We start from the raw sequence: 19,680 nt of genomic DNA on the forward strand, positions 1-19,680 counted from the left end.
TACTACTACTACTACTACTACTACTACCTACTACTATTACTACTACTACTACTATTACTACTACTACCTACTACTATACTATTACTATTACTACTACTTCTACTACAACTACTACTACTACTACTACTACTACTACTACGACTACTACTACTACTACTACTACTACTACTACTACTACTACTACTACTACTACTACTACTACTACTACTACTACACTACTACTACTACTACTACTACTACTACTACTACTACTACTACTACTACTACCACTACTACTACTACTACCACTACTACTACTACTATTACTACTACTACTTTACGTTTAAGACTATGTTCGACATTGACAAATAAACGCACTTTATTGGTAAGTTCCTTTTTTTTTGTCGACAGTTTAAATGACGAAAACAACGTGGATTATAAGTTAAAAGAAATAGTGTAGATCAAGGGGTCGGAACTTGATGTATCTCGTGTCTCGTTCCAAGATATTAAAATGATTCAATATTCGACCTCGGTCAGGGATCACGCGTGTAGGTGTGACATCGGTCTTTACGATGCATGTATCATATATCATGAAGCGACTGTATTCACATCGTACGTGAAATAATTCTGGGAGAAATTTCTGGAGCCTTAAGCTTCTTGTATACTTTTCGAAGCTTTGCCACGCGTTCTTCGTCACGCGCTACCGAGGAAGAGAAAGAAGAGAAACTTTGTGTAAGCTGTAACTATTGACTTTCGTTTTTCCTTTTAGTAGGAAGTCAAAAGAGACAGAGGAAAAATAACTAAGAAAAAGAAAAAGTTTCTAACCGTTTGTCGGTCAAATTTCTACGAATTATATGATCGACGATCCTGAATGGATTTTATTTTTTAGAACGGCTTTGTTGTAATGTATCTCTTTTCAAAGTTCACACATTATACGAGTTCTTTCCTAGATCACGATGAACATAAATTCCTAAGTCCATTTACACGCACGATACGGATGCACGATTTATTATGAATTATAGGAATTCGACGATGTTCTTAGGAGAAATCGAAGAACTACGAGTACAACAACGATGTGAACGACGATGACGACGAAGACGATGACGACGAAGACGACGACGAAGACGAAGACGAAGACGTCGACAACAACGATAACGACAACGAAGACGAAGACGATCGAAACTGGAAAGCTTCGTCGAGATGGAAAGATCGTCGCATGGACAACTGAGACGTGTAACTTCTACTAGAAAACATGTAAATCCTGTAAAAAGTTTTCTAATCTCGATCGTCTCACGATCGTTAAAAATCGGGACAATATTTTTTCAATCCGGATATTGCTCGATATTTAATTTAGTTAGATATTAGTTTTATCAACGTATTTTCTCAATATTTTGAGATAGAGAAATAGAAGAAAAAGCGAGAAGATCAAAGATTTCATTCAGTTTATACAATTGTTCTTAGACAAGTTCAAGATTTTGATGGTATTACGAGAAGTTGTGAAACTTACGTTTATCGTAATCGAATATACGAATTACATGGAATACATCTCGGGAAAAATTATAGTAAAAGTGATAATCGCTCGATCTAACTATCGTGCGATGGTCCAAAACGGCCTCGTTGATGCGTCTCGCCGCTAGTAGTTCGAACTTTTCGAATAATTCGTAAAAAGCTGAGGAGGGACAAACAAGTCCATAAAGAGTGTGCTTTCTCTGCGTTTCCTTTTCTGTGCTTTCACGATTCCTTCCTTTTTGATTTTCTCTCTCTCTCTCTCTCTATCTCTGTCTCTGTCTGTCTCTCTCTCTCTTTTCGTTTTATTCAGAGTTTCTCCTTTCGATCAGTCTTTTAGTCGAAGTTTAACGTTGGTTCGAGGTGCGATAGATTGAGAACGTAGAAACCACGATATAACTTGAATTCGTACTCTCGAACGTTATCGATTTCTTTCCCAAATATTTCTTCTTTTCGTATTTTTGAAAAACATTCTGGGCCTTATCACTTGATACAATTTTAACTTACGCACGAAAAAATATATCCTTTTTCTTTCTATAATCGAGATCAATTTTTATTACATTCTCTTTTGTTTTTATTCGATTTTTCTTCATCTTCCGACGATAATAACGGAGTTATTATTGTGTTCTCCTGTACATATTTCTCTCTCTTTCTCTCTCTCTCTCTCTATTCTATTCTATTCTATTCTATCTTCTTCTTATCTAAAAAATTATTTTCTCGCTCGAGGAAGAATTCGCGGAAGAAGGGTTGGTTTCTCTCGGGATACGAAGAAATCTTGAAAACTACTTGCCGTAATTCTTTGAAAAAAAAGAGGATGGAGAGAGAGAGAGGAAGAAAAAGAGAAAAAAAGGAAAGGTTGCACTCTTCAGCCGATCTGGCAATTAGTCACGATTAATTCCTCAAAAATGAGAAGGGACGTGCACGTGTCTGCGGTAGGTAAGGATACACGGGTTGAATCCTCTGAGAGTCGAATAATAGGAGGCTAAAGGCTAACCACACACGAGGCCATCACCAGAATAGTCTACCTTCCTCTTTCGTTCTCTCTCTCTCTCATACACATACGTATACATACACATACACGTCGTCTCTTTTCTATCATCGTACACGGTATTTGATTTACACGCTAGTATGCGTGCTTCATTGGCACGCCAATATGATACGTGGCAGTGCACTTTAATGCCACGACGCGGCCTACTTAGCGGTCGGCTTGATTAACATGGAGTGATTAATAGTCCGCTCCCTCTCGTCCATAAGCAACCCTATGGCAGAACAGCCGCAATGCCGCCATTGGAGATCTAATCGCACGATATTTATTGCCTTACGCGTCGTCCACCGTACGTAGAAAGAGAAAGAGTGAGAGAGATACAGAAAGAGAGAGAAGGTCCCTAGCAGTCTTTTTTTTGGCCACACCGATTTTGCGAATCTCTTCTCGGTCTTTTTCATTTTTTTCTTCTCCCTTCTTTTCATTTTACGACGGACCTTCCATGATCTTCGGAACGATCTTAACTACCCCTTTCGAATCGGTGAAATCGTGGTAAGAAAGATGAAAAATCATAGCAAGTTCGGAGATAAATATTTGTTATCAATTAATCGGTTTCTTTTTTCATATTTTTCTTTTTTTATTTATTTATTTATTTATTTATTTATGTATTTATTTATTTAATTTTTTTTCCTTTTCTTTTTTTTAACGAATACACGCTTTTCCTTTATACGTACGTACACGTTGTTACGTGTGCAAGGTACCGTACAGACGTTGAAACTTTGCGTCTCGTGATAAAATTAGATTTGTTCGAGCGAGAAGAGGCCGTCGACTGTGCTTCCTGTAAATTCGGGATAATACCGACGTTGGCTTTCGCACGGGAGACACATCGTCTCCCATTTACTCCCCCTTTAACGTGTTGCGTCAGCGTAACGTTGGCGCCGCATTCGTCTGTCGAAAGATCTTTAGCCTTGTTTACAGTTCCAACTCTCTGGCGATCCACGATTATATCGACTTCTCGATGCACCAACGGATCAGGTCGTGGACCTGGAAAGAAAAGAGAAAACAGATGATACGAAGTTTCTCTCGGTACGATCGGATCGAACTCTTTACGAATTCGTCAATTATTATTTTCGAACTAGTAGATTAAGTACTTCAAATGTATTTGTACGTATATTAATTCGATTACTCGACAGAAACTCGTGAATCATGATAATAATAAAGCGTATTACGATGATATTAGAACGTGTCTCTCTGACGCACGATCCGATGACGTAAAGGAAAAAGCGATTCTGGCATGTTACGATAACAATAGTTGGAATTTTTCACCGTTTCTTCTTCGAGCCACTATGTCGTCCCCCTTCTTCAGCTCCCTACCTCACTCCATCTCACTCCCGATTCGTTCTTTCATCATTTCATCTCTTTCTCATTTATAAAAATGATTTATAAATATCGCTTCGTTATACATAGTTCGAGAGAAAATGATACGTCGAACGTTGTTGGATCGGATTAAATTTGGCATCGTTCAATTCTATATTTCTCATCGTTAAATTCACGTGTGTAAAAGATTCGTATGTGTACGATAGAATTCATTCCGGGAACGTTCATTAGAAATGTATGCTTTGACCGACCTTTGATATCAGTAGGGTCAATAGGGTGAGAAGAAATTCTATATAAAAACGTTTCGTTGATTTTTAGGGAAATGATTAGGTATCTTTTTTCTTTTTTTTTTTTCGTTGAATCGAGAGAAACGAATAATTTTGTTCTCGTTCTTGCGAATTATCGACAAAATATCTTTTATTAGACACGTGTTATAGTTTATGGAGAAAAAGTGTATGGTATTGGATATATGGTAAACATCAGAGGTATACTTCGTTCGTTGTTAAGTCGAATCATTCTCGAAGGAATAGAAAATAAGAAAGAGGAGGAGGTATATGAAAGAATCGAGCTCTCGTAATACTATCGAAGCTTATCGAAGGCGGTACCAAACGCGACTGGCGGTAGCCCGAGGCCACTTATTTAACATCGACGTCGATAGAGTCGTTGCACGTTCCTGTCGTTGGATAGTCGTCGTTTTCTGCTTACTTTATTTATGCGTTCCGTGACTTCTTAGACAATGCGACGATAATTAAGACGTTCTACGTAATTAACGATTAGCCGTGAGTTATATTAATAATACGCGTGAATTCTCACTAGGCTATGTGTAATATAAGAGAAACGTTTACCGACTCTTGATGATAACGTTGTGTCGGTGAAATGTATCAAAAAATTTGTTTTTAATGTGCCAGCGTTCTTTCCTCGCGATCAGTAATCATGTTTTTCTCGTTGGAATAAGAACAAGACGAAGATAGTTTCGTGTAGCGTATATGCGTATAATTTTCTTCTGACAATATTCTTTCGGTAAGTCCTTCATTGTTTCATACAAATTTTTAACGCGTAACATTAAAATTCGTTTTCCAATTGGATTTTGTTACGTCATCAACGTACTTCCACGATCGTCACGTACTTTTTCATGTTATTATTAATTATCACGAACGAGATTTTCGAGTGTTTATTCGTTGACGATTGCGTGGGCTTAAATAAGCTTTCAAACGGGTGTCGTAAAAGTGTAAACAGGCGCGCGCGAATCGAATGGCGGATACAAGTTAAATTATTAAATAGTATTAATTACAAGGCCATGAGATAATCATTATGAAACGTACCGTTTTAATTCGTTTTATCGTGATATCGATGTACTTTGAAACGTTCTTATAATTAATCATCTTCTCTCGAACTCTTCTTATCTTATATCGCTTAAAATGTTAATTAATTACTTGCTACTCATCGTCATTAATCTTCTTCGCTATTAGACATTTCTTCCTTACGTCGTTCTTGTTCGTCTTGTTAAACGGTACATAGTATCTGAGCTCGACAAATAAACTTTGCGATATTTGGAATGCCGTTCGTGAGAAGAATTTGAGGTTGCAGCTAACATAAGCGCGAGAAGTGCATGTTCCCTCGTATATACGGGATCGTCGAGCTACGGCCTTATTATCCTCGAGAGCTCTTTGATCGATACGCTGGGATATCGATAGCGGTCGCGATGCTATCGTGCGGGTAGGCTGGAACAAACGTGAACGGTGTAACGTTACACAAAGACCATGATGCATGGCCGTAAGGGGTACATGCTCGGAGAAATATATATATAGAAAGAGAGAGAGAGAGAGAGAGAGAGAGGAAGAGCGAACACGATTTTTTTATCATAGAAATATCATAGATAGAGAAAGCTGACTTTTTTCCCCTACATGAAAAATCATAAAAGAACATTCTCCATAAGAAAGATTATATGATCGAAGAAACGACACGTATATATCGTTGATATTTCGTTTTAACTTTTACCGTACGATAAAATGATGAAAAAGTTACAAATTGTTCGCTAAGAAGAAAAAAAAACGACGCGAGATAATCAAATGTTTTCTTTCTCTCTTAAACGACCATCCTCTCCATTATATTTATAGATTCATTTTTTTTTCTTTCTCCTTTTCTTTGATACCGTACCTTCTCTTCTCTCTCTCTCTCTCTCTCTCTCTCTCTCTCTTTTACTCCATCGTAAGAATCGAGCGGAACTCACGTATCTCCCAACGTAACCGCCGCCAGTGACATGGAAAACTGTGAGATCGGAAAGAACAGAAGAGAAGGAAGAAGGACGGCAAAGGATAAAGACACTGACAATCTAGGTCGACTCGTGGTCGCGACGTAGGCGTTTCTAATGCTCTGTGGCCGACACCAATGTCTATCTCTCTTTCTATCTCTCTCTTTCTCTCTCTTTTCTTTCGAATCTAGGATTCAAGGCAAGCCTTGGTGATTCTAATGGAACGGGAGGAAGTCAATGCCATTTCCCGATGGTAGATTTTCTAGAGCAAAAAAAGTATCAACCTCGAAGTTGAATCTTCCGTCGAGACGAAATCCAATTCTTTCTCGAACATATGGTCTCCAATCTTAATAAGATTTTCGTTATTGCCCGTAGAATTTCGTCTCTCTTTCAACGTTGACATTTACGTAACGTGCACTAAAATATCTATTGAAAATTAAAAAAAAAAAAAAAAAAAGAAAGAAAATAGGAGAGAAAGATAAGACTGATAAAGTTAGACCTTCGTTTCGAGATTTTGTTCATTTTCATTATCAAACAATCTTCACGCTTCTTTGCGGATTCGACAGAGAAAAAGAAAGAGAGAGAGAGAGAGAGAGAGAGAGAGAGAGAAATACCTATTCAAAGAAGGGTAGAGAGGAGGAGGGGTAATAACGTAGGTAGCCTACGGCCTTAGCGATGATTAATAAATCAGGGATGGCGTTGAGAGAACAGTTTAACCTACGACCTCGCTGCGATGCATCCTACTCTTTCTCTCCCTCTCACCCTCCCATCTTCCCTTCCTTTTTTCTTTCTCTTTCTACTTCTTTCCTCGTACTCCTTTTCTCTCTCTTTCGTCGCACTCTCGCATCGTTTTCACGAAGAGATACCTTTCGTAGCCTTTTCGAGGAGGCTCCTCTCTATTCGCTCAGGGCAACGCGGATGCTTTTTTCTGTGGGAAGAAGCGGACTTCGAATGTTAATCGTTGTTTAAATTTATGACAGTGCCCTCTTCTCCGTTCTTCTCTGCATCCTATTCTTACCTCTTTCTCTCTGTCTCTCTCTCTATCTTTCTTTCTCCTTATCCGTTCGAGATTCTCATCGCATCGCAGAGAGAAGCATTCTTATTCCACTTCCATTCGTTTCGGCAAACTCTCACCCCTCGAAACGAGCTCGGTGATTAGCACGTTCTTCGAGAGACTCTTAACGGAGAAAGTCTTTGGAGAGTTTAAGAGAGAGAGAGAGAGAGAGAGAGAGAGAGAGAGAGAGAGAGAGAGAGAGAGAGAGAGAGAGAGAGAGAGAAAAGAAAGAAAAAGGGAAAAATGAAGGAACGATCGCTTACATTTGGCACTCCGCGTGGTACTTCGAACTTGAGAAGCGCGGGAATTCTAGATATGTATATACCGTGAAAGAGCAATCTTCGAGAGATGATGTTTACGACGCTTAATTAAAGCGGCGTCTATTGAATCGATAACACGGTATCGACGCTCGTTACGTGGAACGCTCGGGAAGAGATTTTACTCTTCGAGAAAACAACCTCCTCGCGTACTCTTTTATTTCCCTTCGAAAGTTTATTTTATGACGTTCCTCTTTTCTATGTGAAAATTAGAATACTTTTTTTTTTTTTTTAGAATATCCTTTAGAATATTTTTTTTGTAGTATATTTTTTTGCACACACTGTATAAGCGTTCTAGTGATTTTTCTTTTTCGAGGAAAGTAAACGTGTCTCTATCTATACGGATACAAGTTGTTACGTATACATGTACGCGTTACAATAGTGATGGTTTGATGTTGGTGGTGGACTTGGAGTGACTCAGAAATTCCTGGAAGAGGACTGACAGGCGAAATGGGTCAGACGTGGTACACTTAATAAAGGCAGAGAGAATAACGTTACGGGGTCCAGTGATTATCATATGAATTGGTGGGTAGCGTCAAAAGAGGAGGAACGTTCGTGGTATCACTTCTGCACGAACGTAACCACACACGATTACTCACACTTTTATATTCTCCCTAGTTGAGAGACTATTGTGTGTGGTCCCGACGTGTGTGCGTGCGTCTGTCATCGACTGTCAGCCGAGGCTAGTTTGACGAGCCATTGCTCACCTCCTGTCAACGCGTGTTTTAACACACAACTCATAAGCGAGTAATACGTACGTGTCGTTTCGATGTGTGCATTCGTTACACGCGTTCGACCGGTTTCACGATCACGTCGCGACGATCATCACATCGTCTCTATCATTTTTTTTTTTTTTATTATTTTTCTTTTCTTTTTCTTTTTGTTCATTTCTCTTTCTTTCTCTCTCTACCTCTGTTTCTCTCTGTCTTTTTCTTTCGCTTCTATATCATCCTGTTGATTCTTCGCTATCCCTTCTCTTTCTTTTTATCTCTTTCGCGGTCTATCCATCTACGTCTTGTCACCGTCCAGTTCGCCATTCGCGATTCGATCGTCGTCGTCGTCGTCGTCGTCGTCGTCGTCGTCGTCGTGTCTCTCTCTCTCTCTCTCTCTCTCTCTTTCTCCCTCTCTTCCTCTATGGCCGCATCGAAGCCGGAGGGACAAGAGGAGAGAGAGGGATGATAGAGCCATGACAGGGACAAGGCCTGGCGACGTGCTGTTGACGCTTCATCCGTTCCCCTCGCTCGACTGACGTCTTAATTGTAAACCGATAATCGACCGACCATCGCTCGCGAGACTCGTTCTCTTGTATTTCGATAGTTCTTCTCGTGCTGAAGCAGCAAACATCGGCTTCGTTGTATTTTTGGAACTTTCTTCTTGTTTCGTACAGGTGCAGTGGAACAGGTTGTGCTTCTGTTGTATTAGAAAAGAACGTGCCCTTCGTTCTTCTTCTCCTTTGTACATTCTATCCTTTACATTTGTAATTTGTATTTTTTCTTTTTCTTTTTTTCCTTTCCTCTCTGAATTTTATTTTCGTTTAATTTCATATCATACTTATGATATCTTATCGCTAGACAATATTATTTTAAAAAGATCTTCGCTTATGTTCGTAATGGGAACGCTTTGCCCCAGACACGATGACGCATTCACGAGCAGATTAATTCGAAATATCAAGGATCTCAAAGGAACGTGACCCTCGGTTAAGACGCATTCACCGTCGGCGAGCGACAAAACGCATCTCCTCGACAAAGCGCACTTCCTTGAATCGTAAAGACGCAAGTGAAGTTCCGCGACTTAACGGTACTACGGCAAGAGAATTAATAAAATCATTTTTGTTCGACGTACGACGTAAGTACGTTGGTATGTAACATGTAAAGGAACGTTCGTTCATTGTCAACGACGAAGTCAAGAGTTGTTTCTCGAATTAAATCGAACGATTTCTCTTCCTGAATCGAAGTTGACGAGTTAGCCAGACATTACCGATCCAATAACAACTTTCATCTCGTGAATATACACGTCCTGAAAATTGACGCGAGATAAGATTGACGATGAGTTCTAATATCGTTAGAAGAGAAGAATATGAAAGGGAGTCTATCGAATTCGAAGGTTCTCAGGTATAGGTCGACAGTATCGAAGGAGATAGAAACTTTTGAGTTAGTTCGACGATAGGAAACGTCACGTCAAATCGGTCGTTGTCTTGGACGACTTAGTCGAGGAGATCTTGAGATTCTCGAAGAAGTTAGGAATCGATTATTAGTCATTTTACTAAACTCCTGCACGTGCAAAAGAAGAAAGTAGAAATTTGTGTTACTCGAGAAGAACCGCTATGAAAAATATGGAAATGATTTCTGGAGTATCGGCAAACTCTCTTCTTGGATATTCGTGGAGTTCGTAAAAAGAATCACGAGGAATGTAATTCGATGTGTACGTGTAACGACTGGTCGGTCGGTCGTTCGTCGTCGATCGTTCGTAAAAAACGAAGAGCAAGTCGAGAGAGAGAAAAAGAGAGAGAGAGAGAGAGAGAGAGAGAAACCATCGTTTTCTCGAACATCGATTTCTCGAACATGCTTGTCGTCCTCGTCGTTGAGTTCGGCTCACTGCCTCTTTTTCTTTCGATGCCGATGCCAGGTAGACGTAATAATGTCATTATTAATGTGAGGAATTTTTACGACGCGTTAATTTGCCGCCATTCTACGTTTCGCGTCGTACTCACGACTCGCGGTCAATAAATTGTTTTAATTAGAGGAGAAATCGCATGAGATCGTAAGATCCGTGCAAATCTTTGCGCCGTAAACAAATTAAGAGGTTTGGAAAACGAGTGGGACGAGAGACAGAGAATAACCGGTCTTTATTTCTCTTTCCCGTAATTTCGATTTGCGAACTACCATCGTTCGACAAAAATTTCTTTTCTCTTTTTTTACTTCGATTCGTTAAATAAAGTACGACGAGTACCTCTATCTCTTTCAAAGAATTATCATATTTCTCACGATAAAAGTTACTTTCTCGTATAGCCTTACTATTCTATATGTTTCTTTATCTCCTTATCCGTCTCTCTCTGTTTCTTTTCCTCTCTCTCTCTCTCTTTCTAAAAACGATCGTAGCTATGCAAAACTATGCAAATGTACGAGCGAGCCTCCGGTCTTCGTAGATTCGAAAGAAAGGAAATGAAAATGAATGAGATGATGCACTCCCTCCTATATCCATGCCAAGAGGGATGATCCAACGATATCTAGAATGTTTTTTTTTCTTTTACGTTTCGAACAATGAAACCGTTTCGTGCTTACGGCAGTATTTTCTTTTTTTAATTGTTTAAACAATAAGTCCCATTAATTTATGCGTTAAAGGTACGAAGCGTTCATACGTTAATTAAAATTATTTCGTTTAATTTAATGTATATGTATATGTTCTATGTTTAAAATCGATCGTATATCATCAATACATTGTTATCAAAGTGAAATAAAAGTCACAAGACGTTCGTTGACTCATCATTGACTCATACAGGTGATGTAAACAAACAAGGTGCAAGATATTTCTCGGGAGTGCTAGGATATCAGGACGTTCGAGCAGTCTAGTCGGAGCCTTCGTCCTGTAAACATCAAGTTACACAAGGGAGAAACAAAGAGCAACGTTCCGTTTAACATCCTTTTTTACATCTTATATTATCGACTAAATTTAAGGGAATTAATATCGATTACGATTACTATTAAGGTTAGTTAGCGTTCATTACTATTATCTTCAAGCTACATTACGAATAATTCTATAATAATCTTAAGGGATCAAACGAACAAACATCTTCAAGAGAGATTTATATTCTCGTCGTTGTATTTTTAGATCGTTAATATTAACGTAAATTAAGTCAACTTACGGGTACTTCAATATACATATATCACAAATATTATCTATTATACTTTGAGAATTTCTAACGTTTCGTTTCTTAGTTATAATACATATGTACGTTGGGGATTACGTTACAAAGATAGAGAAGGCGAGACAAAGGCGATAGAGAGCGTCCTCTCATTAGAAACTATCACAATGGTTCGTAGGAACAAATGACGCCGTTAGATCAAGAAAGGAGAAAGAGTCAAGACGTTAAGGGTAATTCGAAGAGATTCGAAAAGCCTACTCTCTTTTAGTTGCCGTTGTTCTTTCTCGACGTAGTATCGCCAGACGACGTTGCATCACGAAGATTTATAATCGACTCCTACGCTCTTATTACGATTTCCTTTCATTGCTCTTACGATCTAACGTTTGCTTTTATAACCGTCTTTCTTCGAACAATGCGTCTTTGGACTTGAAACGATACGTACAACGAGTTCGTTCGTAAATATATGTGTGTGTATGTGTGTGTATATATATATATATGTACATAATATGTATATATCAATGTGTATACATGCATATATATAACATACATAATATATATATATGTATATGCATGTATGTATGTATGTATGTATGTATATATGTATATATGTATTACGTTTATTCCTTTAATTTTGATCTTTTCATTTTCGCCATTTGTCCTTGGAACGTGTACAAATGTACGCACACGTTCAATATAGTACGATAAAAAAAAAGAAAAATAAAGAGACGAAAATATTGTCACGTGTTGTTATGATCTAAGTATTTACATAGGTATAGATAAGTCACGCACGTTCTCTTGTGTATAAGGAAAGGAAGTTAAAAAAAAGAAAAAGGAAAACAAAAAGAAAAGAAAAAAGAAGCTTGTACGTAGTAGATACTCGCGTCGGGTCGATTCACCGCAGACGTCGGTCTTCGCCAAAAATAACGTTCATTGATTTCGCGTTCTGAATGAACGAGCTCGCAAAGGAAAATGAGACAGCGTAGACCCATCGAAGAAGAGAGGGAGAGAGAGGGAGATAGTTATCTATGACCATCGTCGAGAACTAGCGGTAAGATTTCCAAGAAGTTGGAGAAAGAGAGAGACAACTTTTCTTTCGATTGCGTTTTGAAAGAATCTCTCCAACAAATAGAGATACTTGTCTTATTCGCCCACGTTTCGTCGTAACGTCAACACTCGAGCCTTTTCTTTATATATCCACCCTCGTGAGCCACCCTCGTCATAATTACGCTATATCCATTCGAACGAGATTAATATTTTTAAATATTTTTATAGATTTTAACGATGACTTTCGAGCAATAGTATAAATATATATACATGTGTGTCTGTGTGTATTTAGTTACGAATTTCGATAAAATATTTATCAAATCTGTAAAAATAGATAGAAACTGAGAACAGTATGATTTTGTTCCCTCTTCTTTTTTTCTCTCATTTTTTTTTCTCTTCTTTTTCTGTTAAAAAAGATTACGAATTACGACGAAGAGGAGATCTTGAATTTCCATACGATAGCGACGTTTTTGCTTATCTTTATCCTCTTACCTAGCTCGTCGTTTAAGATAGCGTAACGAAGTATCTGCCTGCGTAGCACGGATCGTGTGTTTCTCAATTTGAGAAAAGAAAAATTATTCGAATAAGATGTAAGCTTTTTCATTGCGATGTGCGAAGAGTCGACGAACGTTGTTGATCAATGATATATTTCGCTTTCGAACTTTTTGTTAAGATACTTTTTCGCGTTTCGTTTCGGATTGGATCGGATCGGATCGGATCGGAGGACTCTCTTTTTCTCTTTCATTATAGAAGAATATAAAAAAGGGAGAAAACGATATAATATATTGGTGAGAATGGAAAGATACTATAACGATAGAGATAGATAGATAGATAGATAGATATTAAAACTAAAATTCGTTTTAAATGTGAAAAGAAAAGATGGCGTCGAGATGGCGCGCGACAACGCTAAGCAGAATCCGCTATCGGCGAATCGTAAGGAGAGAGTCGTTTTTACGAGAGACGGAGTTTAATGGTCTTCTACTACGTGTGGCATAGAGCAAGCTTGGAACGAACTGTATAACGGCCTTTATTATGATTATTTGCGGCTGCACGCCTCTCCCGGCATCTTGGTACGTAGTACATACGTACGTGCGTGAGCCATAGGTAGAACCCCATGCGTCTCCGAGTTTATTTTACGCTTACTATGCTCTCGAGCCTGCCTTAACGTCTCTTCCTCTCTTCTCTTTTTCTCTTTTCTTGCTCGTATATACCTACAACGAAACGGTAATTCCCTTTTCTCGCACGTGACCGATTTGCTTTTACAAAGTCTCGACATTTTGTTAGAGTTATCATACAACTTTTTAGAAAGGAAAAAGAATCAAAAAAAAAAAAAATCGTATTAAAAAAAGCAATATCGATAGAGTATTATTGATTTCGATATTGTTGAATATCGGATTATTGATTATATAATTTGTCGTGTTATTGATACATGTTTATGTATATATACACATACCTAACTAAGTACTTACATAAAGTACGCACTTGTTATGAAAATTTGCGAAATTCTGTCCCGACGATATGTCTGAGTCCTTGAGAAGTCTTTCACGAGTATAGTGGCGACAACGGCGACGATGATGCAAACCGGATAGCATTCTTTAAACAATTGCATACGCATAGTCATACAATTTGTCGAACGATAAACGTCTCTCCTTCTCTCTCTTAAAGAAATAACGACGGACTGACATAGATTAGTCAAGCTTTTTCTTCCTTTACGTTTTTTTAGACGACTCGCTATGATGATCGGAATCGCGCAATATCTTTTTGAGTGTTATGAGCCGTGGAAGATACGAACAATGACGTCATGAACGTCGAACCACGTGAACTCGAATAGTCGATTTTAGTTATTGCTAGACGAGAACCAACGAGAAAGAAAGAAAGAGACAGAGAGATTAAGAGAGAGAAGGAGAGAGACTAAAGTAGGGATGATCGCAAGAGGAAAAAAGAAGAAAGAAGAGAGAAGATCGTTTGAAAAGACAAATTTTTGCGTGGTCGGTTGCGGAGCAGACATACTCGTCTATTACGTAGGTAGATATAGAGTCAGCAACGCCCACGTCGTCGCCACCCTGCTTCTACTGCTCACTTCGAAAACGGCTAGCTTTCGGGGGTAGGGGGTAGTTGCGGTGCGAAAATGTCAGACGAACCGGCTGATACGATACTCCCACGCGATATAAAGTGGGGCAAAGTCGATTCATTCATCCACTGATTCATAAGAGTAGGCGGTATGAGAGAGAAAGAAAAAAAGAAGGAAAGAAAGAAAGAAAGAGAAAGATAAATACCCTTCTTATTCCTCTTTCTTTCTCTTTCTTTTTCTCTCTTTGTCTTCCACTTTCTTTTTATCCCTTCTCACTTTCTTCCTTCCTTCATCCCTCTTTGGAGTCTTCCAACATAGTCTCGCAGGGATATCTTTCGAAACAAAAAGTAGATTTAAGCGTGTGGTGGTTAGATACTTTCTCATCCCTTCGAGTTTCGAGAAATTACCCCAACTCGTGTGGGTAGTGAAAATCGAAGAATCTGGGTAATCCCAGGCTTTTCCTCTTCTAGAAGAACGCCATTTTGGTGACGCAAAACTCGATCGCAGACCTTGGACTCTCTTATGCTCTCTCTCTCTCTCTCTCTCTCTCTCTCTCTCTATATATATATATATATATATATATATATATATATATATATATCTTTTTCTCTCACCCTCTTTCTCTCTCCACGATCAACTCTCAACCTCTGATATTATCATGCGTTACGTATGTACCAAAATGTATGAGCTTTCGTAGAAATCCACGAAAAGCAGCTTTCGAAGGGGATCTCGTTTAATTTTTCGCCCGTTCTCTCTCTAACAGAGACGATAAAGACGATAGAGAAAGAGAGAAAGAGAGAGAGAGAGAGAGAGAGAGAGAGAGAGAGAGAGTCGGATCATGTGGGGTTAAAATGGTTTTTCTTAAATGTTAAGGTCACGCTCGTCGTATTCTATTCGTCGACTACTAGTTACGATCCTAATCTCACGTTTTGTGTTAGCTTCAATTGATCATCGAATCGTAACAAATACCGTTTCACAAGAATCATAACAAATTCGTGTCATAAGAGAAATCTAACTTATAACGACGAAAGTTTTTATCGGGGATAGACGTAATTAGAAATTCTCATAGAGAATTTGGATATTTTAGATATCTAGGATCGTTCCAAGGAGAACACGAGGAAGGAGGGTCAATCTGGCTCCTTGAGAATAAAAATAAGAGAGACAGCAATAACGATGATAAAAAAGAGCGAGAAAGAAAGAAAGAAAGAGAGAGAGAGAGAGGAATTATCGAGAAAGTCGAACGGAAACGATAAAGGAAAACGTCTCTAAAATCGAGTTTTGCTTTTCGATTGCAATTAACGATCGTAAGAAGCCAAGCATATTTTTCGACAGAAATTTTTAGATGATGCAAGCGAAGCAACGTGCTGGACCACTCACGGTAAAGACGGTTGGATTCGAGTATGTCCTCTCTTTTCCATCGACCGTTTCCCTCTCCTTCTCTCTCTCTATCTCTCTCTCTCTCTCGCTCTCATTGTTGCAGCGTCGCCCATCGTACTCCGGATATCCTATACATCGCTAAACACAATGCACCGTCTGCTGTTCCTGGCTGAGCGCCATTGTCGATAACCTTTGCATCGTCGACCCGATGATGGTAGTACCGCGATAGGAATGTCGTCGACTTGGAGAGTAGCGGTATTCGTGTGGCGATACGCACGTGGAACGTGTCCTCTCTCTCTCTCTCTCTCTCTCTCTGTCTTTTTCTTTCTCTCTCCATCTTTCTCTTTTTCTGTCTTTTTGTCTCTTTTTCTTTCTTTTTCTCTCTCTACCCTTCTTTCCTTTTCTTTTTCTTTTCCTCTCTTTCGTATTTCCTTTTTCGTTAGATGCGAAAACGCAGAAGGTCGAAGGTCGCTACAGCGAAAGGTCAGATCCACGGTTAAGTGCACGAAATAAGAACGAAAAAGGCCATCGCCAGCTCGAAGGAAAAAGGAGAGAGAAAGAGGAAGACGATAAATAAATCGTATGCATTGTAGCAATCTTTGAGATTCGTTTGCTGAATTTTTTCGAATGCGTTTTTCATGTACTATACACACACACATATATGTATATAATATAGCAACGAGTATCATTTGTATTTGATTTTAGTTTGACCATTAGATCGATGTCGGTATGTGTATCTATATACATTCGCGAGTTATGAGATTCTTAAATTATAATTCGAGAAATGCTGAGAATAGATTCGCTGTTTTCTTTTTTTTTTTACACTGTTCTCTCTTCTTATTCTTTCTGTTCGAATTTAGATCATCTATGACTATGATGAAATCGAAGGAAAATTTTTTAAGGGAAAATTCCCTTGCTCTTCGATGATTCACGCGAAATAACCAAATACGGTATCGGCAAATAAAACGATGATGGTTCTTCTTTCAACTACCCACGCTTTCTTTCATGTTTTTCGATCGCGGTAGGCGCCCTCGCGAAATTAGCATTCGCGAACGCCAGAAATAGATCGCGGATCACAATGCTTTAGGAAGGTCGGACGTAAAAAAAACAAAACGAGGAGGAGGTATTCGCAGCGTGTGGATTTATCGAATACCGCGAAATCGTTGTCCGGTCGACTGGATACTCCTCCGCAAGAGGATCGACCAACGATGACGACGACGACGACGACGATGATGACAACGATGAGAGTAACGAAAAATCCAAAAAATAAAGAAAGAAAAGAAAAACATGTCCCTTCTCTATTATTTTCTTTCACACGATGATCATTTTGCCTTAGTCGTTTTATTCGATCGTATTTCCATTTTCGTGGCTCGACCGACGAGTATACACGACAACGACGACGTATACTTACGTATCTTTTAACATCCTATTACGGTATTATCAAAGAACGACGATAGGTACGAAGAATCCATAAAATTTTCTACGATCGAATAAGATTCTTTGTTTGTAGGCATATCGTTTTTTTTTAAAGAAATTCGAATTTCAGCTGGACTTAAATGAGTTGTCAGAAGAGCAATCAAAAACCTTTCGAGAAAAGTAAAAAATATATATATATATGTATAATACGTTTAAGAATCTTCTTTTCGTATACGGAGTTAGAGCTAAGAGACTCATAAACCGAATGTGAAAAGGGCCTCTCTCATAATTCCACGTTCTAACGAGGCTAAAAAGCGTGCTAGAAGGACGTAACATTTTATTTGAGATTTACCGCAAGGTTTCGGCCTCGTTTATTACTACATCGTTTGTTCCTTCGTGTCCTTTTTACGCGTATCACTTTAATATACCCACATCTTCCCACCCTTCCATATTCTTCTCATTAACGAGTGATCTTTCATCCTGACATCGGTGAATTATAGTTAGGCCGAACAAACGAGCGTCAAAATGTCTTTTAAATTTTCTATCGGATTTATAGCTTATCTTAGAAAAAGAATTCTCGAGGAATTTGTAAAGGTTACGATCGTTTTGATACTAATTGGATTTTATTTTATTAAAGTTTCTACTTAACTTTCGCAAACTCGTAGATCTTATTAAAGGGGGTTGAACGATTCAGATATTAAAATCGCACGGACCGTAATCAAAATCCCAAGATATCGAAAGTTCCGTAAATCATTCACGTCGACGGGAACGGATTTCGTAACGATGTAAGATACAATTTTGCAGGAAGGTGTTAACAGGTCTGGTTTATGTGTGGTCTCGATCCAGTTTATCCTTCTAAATCATTCGCAGCAGCGACGATTTATATGAATTATGCGATGCCGAGTGTTACGAACGTATTCAAGGATGCAATGAAAATAAAAAATCTTTTCCTTCCTTTTTTTCTCGATCTCTATTATTTCACAGTTTCCGAGTTAGTGGTTTCGCCCTTTCCGCAATCTCTTTTCTTAAGTATCCATCTTATAGCAAGTATCACTCACACTCGATTCTTTTGAAAAGTACCAATAGTCTTTTCCTTTAGTTTCCTTTGCGTTTCTTTCATTCTTTTTTTTTCTTTCTTTGTTCCATCCTGTGTTCATCGTAATGCCACATTTCGATTTGGCACATTCCGCGCGCCTTTTCCTTTTTCTCTCGGTTCTATTCCATATATACGGAGGACATTAATAATTTGAAGCAAGTGGCATCGAGATATCCTGCCTACTACCGAGCACCTCTATGTCTTTTCTAGTTATTAAATATCTTTCTCGAGAGTCGACGTCGTATATGTCTATTTCGTAGCGCTTATTACGTTCTCTTTCCTCTCTTCCGTGATATATCGTTATTGCCTCGATGCTCGACGAATGCGTGTATTTCTCAGTATGAGATGCAGACTTTTAGAGAAGCTGTTAAGGGATACGTGCCATAGAAAGGAGATAGATTTATCTAATGTTCTTTCGACAAATTCGAACAATTACTTTTCGGGCACGTTATTACATTTTGCGAAAGAGGGACCAATGTTGAAAGAAAGAGAGAGAGAGAGAGAGAGAGAGAGAGAGAGACAGAAAGAGAGAAGGTGAATCATCGAAGAATTTATCAATGGCGATAGTAAAGTAGAAAATAAAAAACAGTTTTCATTTCGCTTTCATATTTATTTTATTCGTTGTCATTAAGTTACATATGTAAATAGGAAATATTCAATAATGTAGAAAGTATTCTTGAATCGACATTATGGGTACGATAACCCATTCAGTTTAGTTATGTCACTTAGCCTCGAACTGCTGAGAACTTAGAATTAGGTTTTGTTTTCGATAAGAGAAAAAGAGAGAGAAAGAGAATAGTAGAAGTCATTCGGTTTTAAAGACCCTTCTGTCTCGGATCGTATCGAGTTTGCAGAAGCATTCTCTGCCACTGTTTCGATATCCGAGGTTGTAGAAACATTCTCTGCCACTGTTTCGATATCCCCATCGGGTCTTGACCCACGATACCGGAGAATCGAGGTTGGCCAATGCCCAAATCGATCTGCAGATGCAGAAAACCGAATAGAGCCGCGGTGATCGCTAGAGCGAGCATGATACTCACGGTTCTGCCCGAGAAACGTCGAACCACCATCGTATAGGCTTGATCGAGTATAGTAATACACTGGGAATATACGCAAGGACGATATGTACAACCAAATTGGTTAGTTCGGCCAAATCCTAATTAATCGCGAATAATTCGTTTCTTCGTGAAAGAATACAAAAGGCACGGCACCCTTCGAAAAAGTTTGTCTTTATTTCATCCCCATCGATATTTCATCGTCATTCTCTCATTCTCATTCCCTCACGTTCGTAAGGATCAATAATTCAGGACAAAGAAAAGAAAAAATAATGAAGTAGTTTAGATAAAGG

The 19,680-nt window shown here is 38.7% G+C and overlaps 1 long non-coding RNA gene across 1 annotated transcript; it reads left to right on the top strand.

The window, feature by feature from the left end:
* The first annotated feature begins 202 nt into the window (after positions 1–202).
* Positions 203–11,379, top strand: LOC122629665. The gene is made up of 2 exons (XR_006327321.1): positions 203–4,864; positions 10,965–11,379. It is a non-coding gene; the product is annotated as an uncharacterized LOC122629665 (long non-coding RNA).
* The last annotated feature ends 8,301 nt before the right edge of the window (positions 11,380–19,680 follow it).

The sequence above is a fragment of the Vespula pensylvanica genome, chromosome 5, assembly GCF_014466175.1.
Source record: "Vespula pensylvanica isolate Volc-1 chromosome 5, ASM1446617v1, whole genome shotgun sequence".
NCBI lineage: Eukaryota > Metazoa > Arthropoda > Insecta > Hymenoptera > Vespidae > Vespula > Vespula pensylvanica.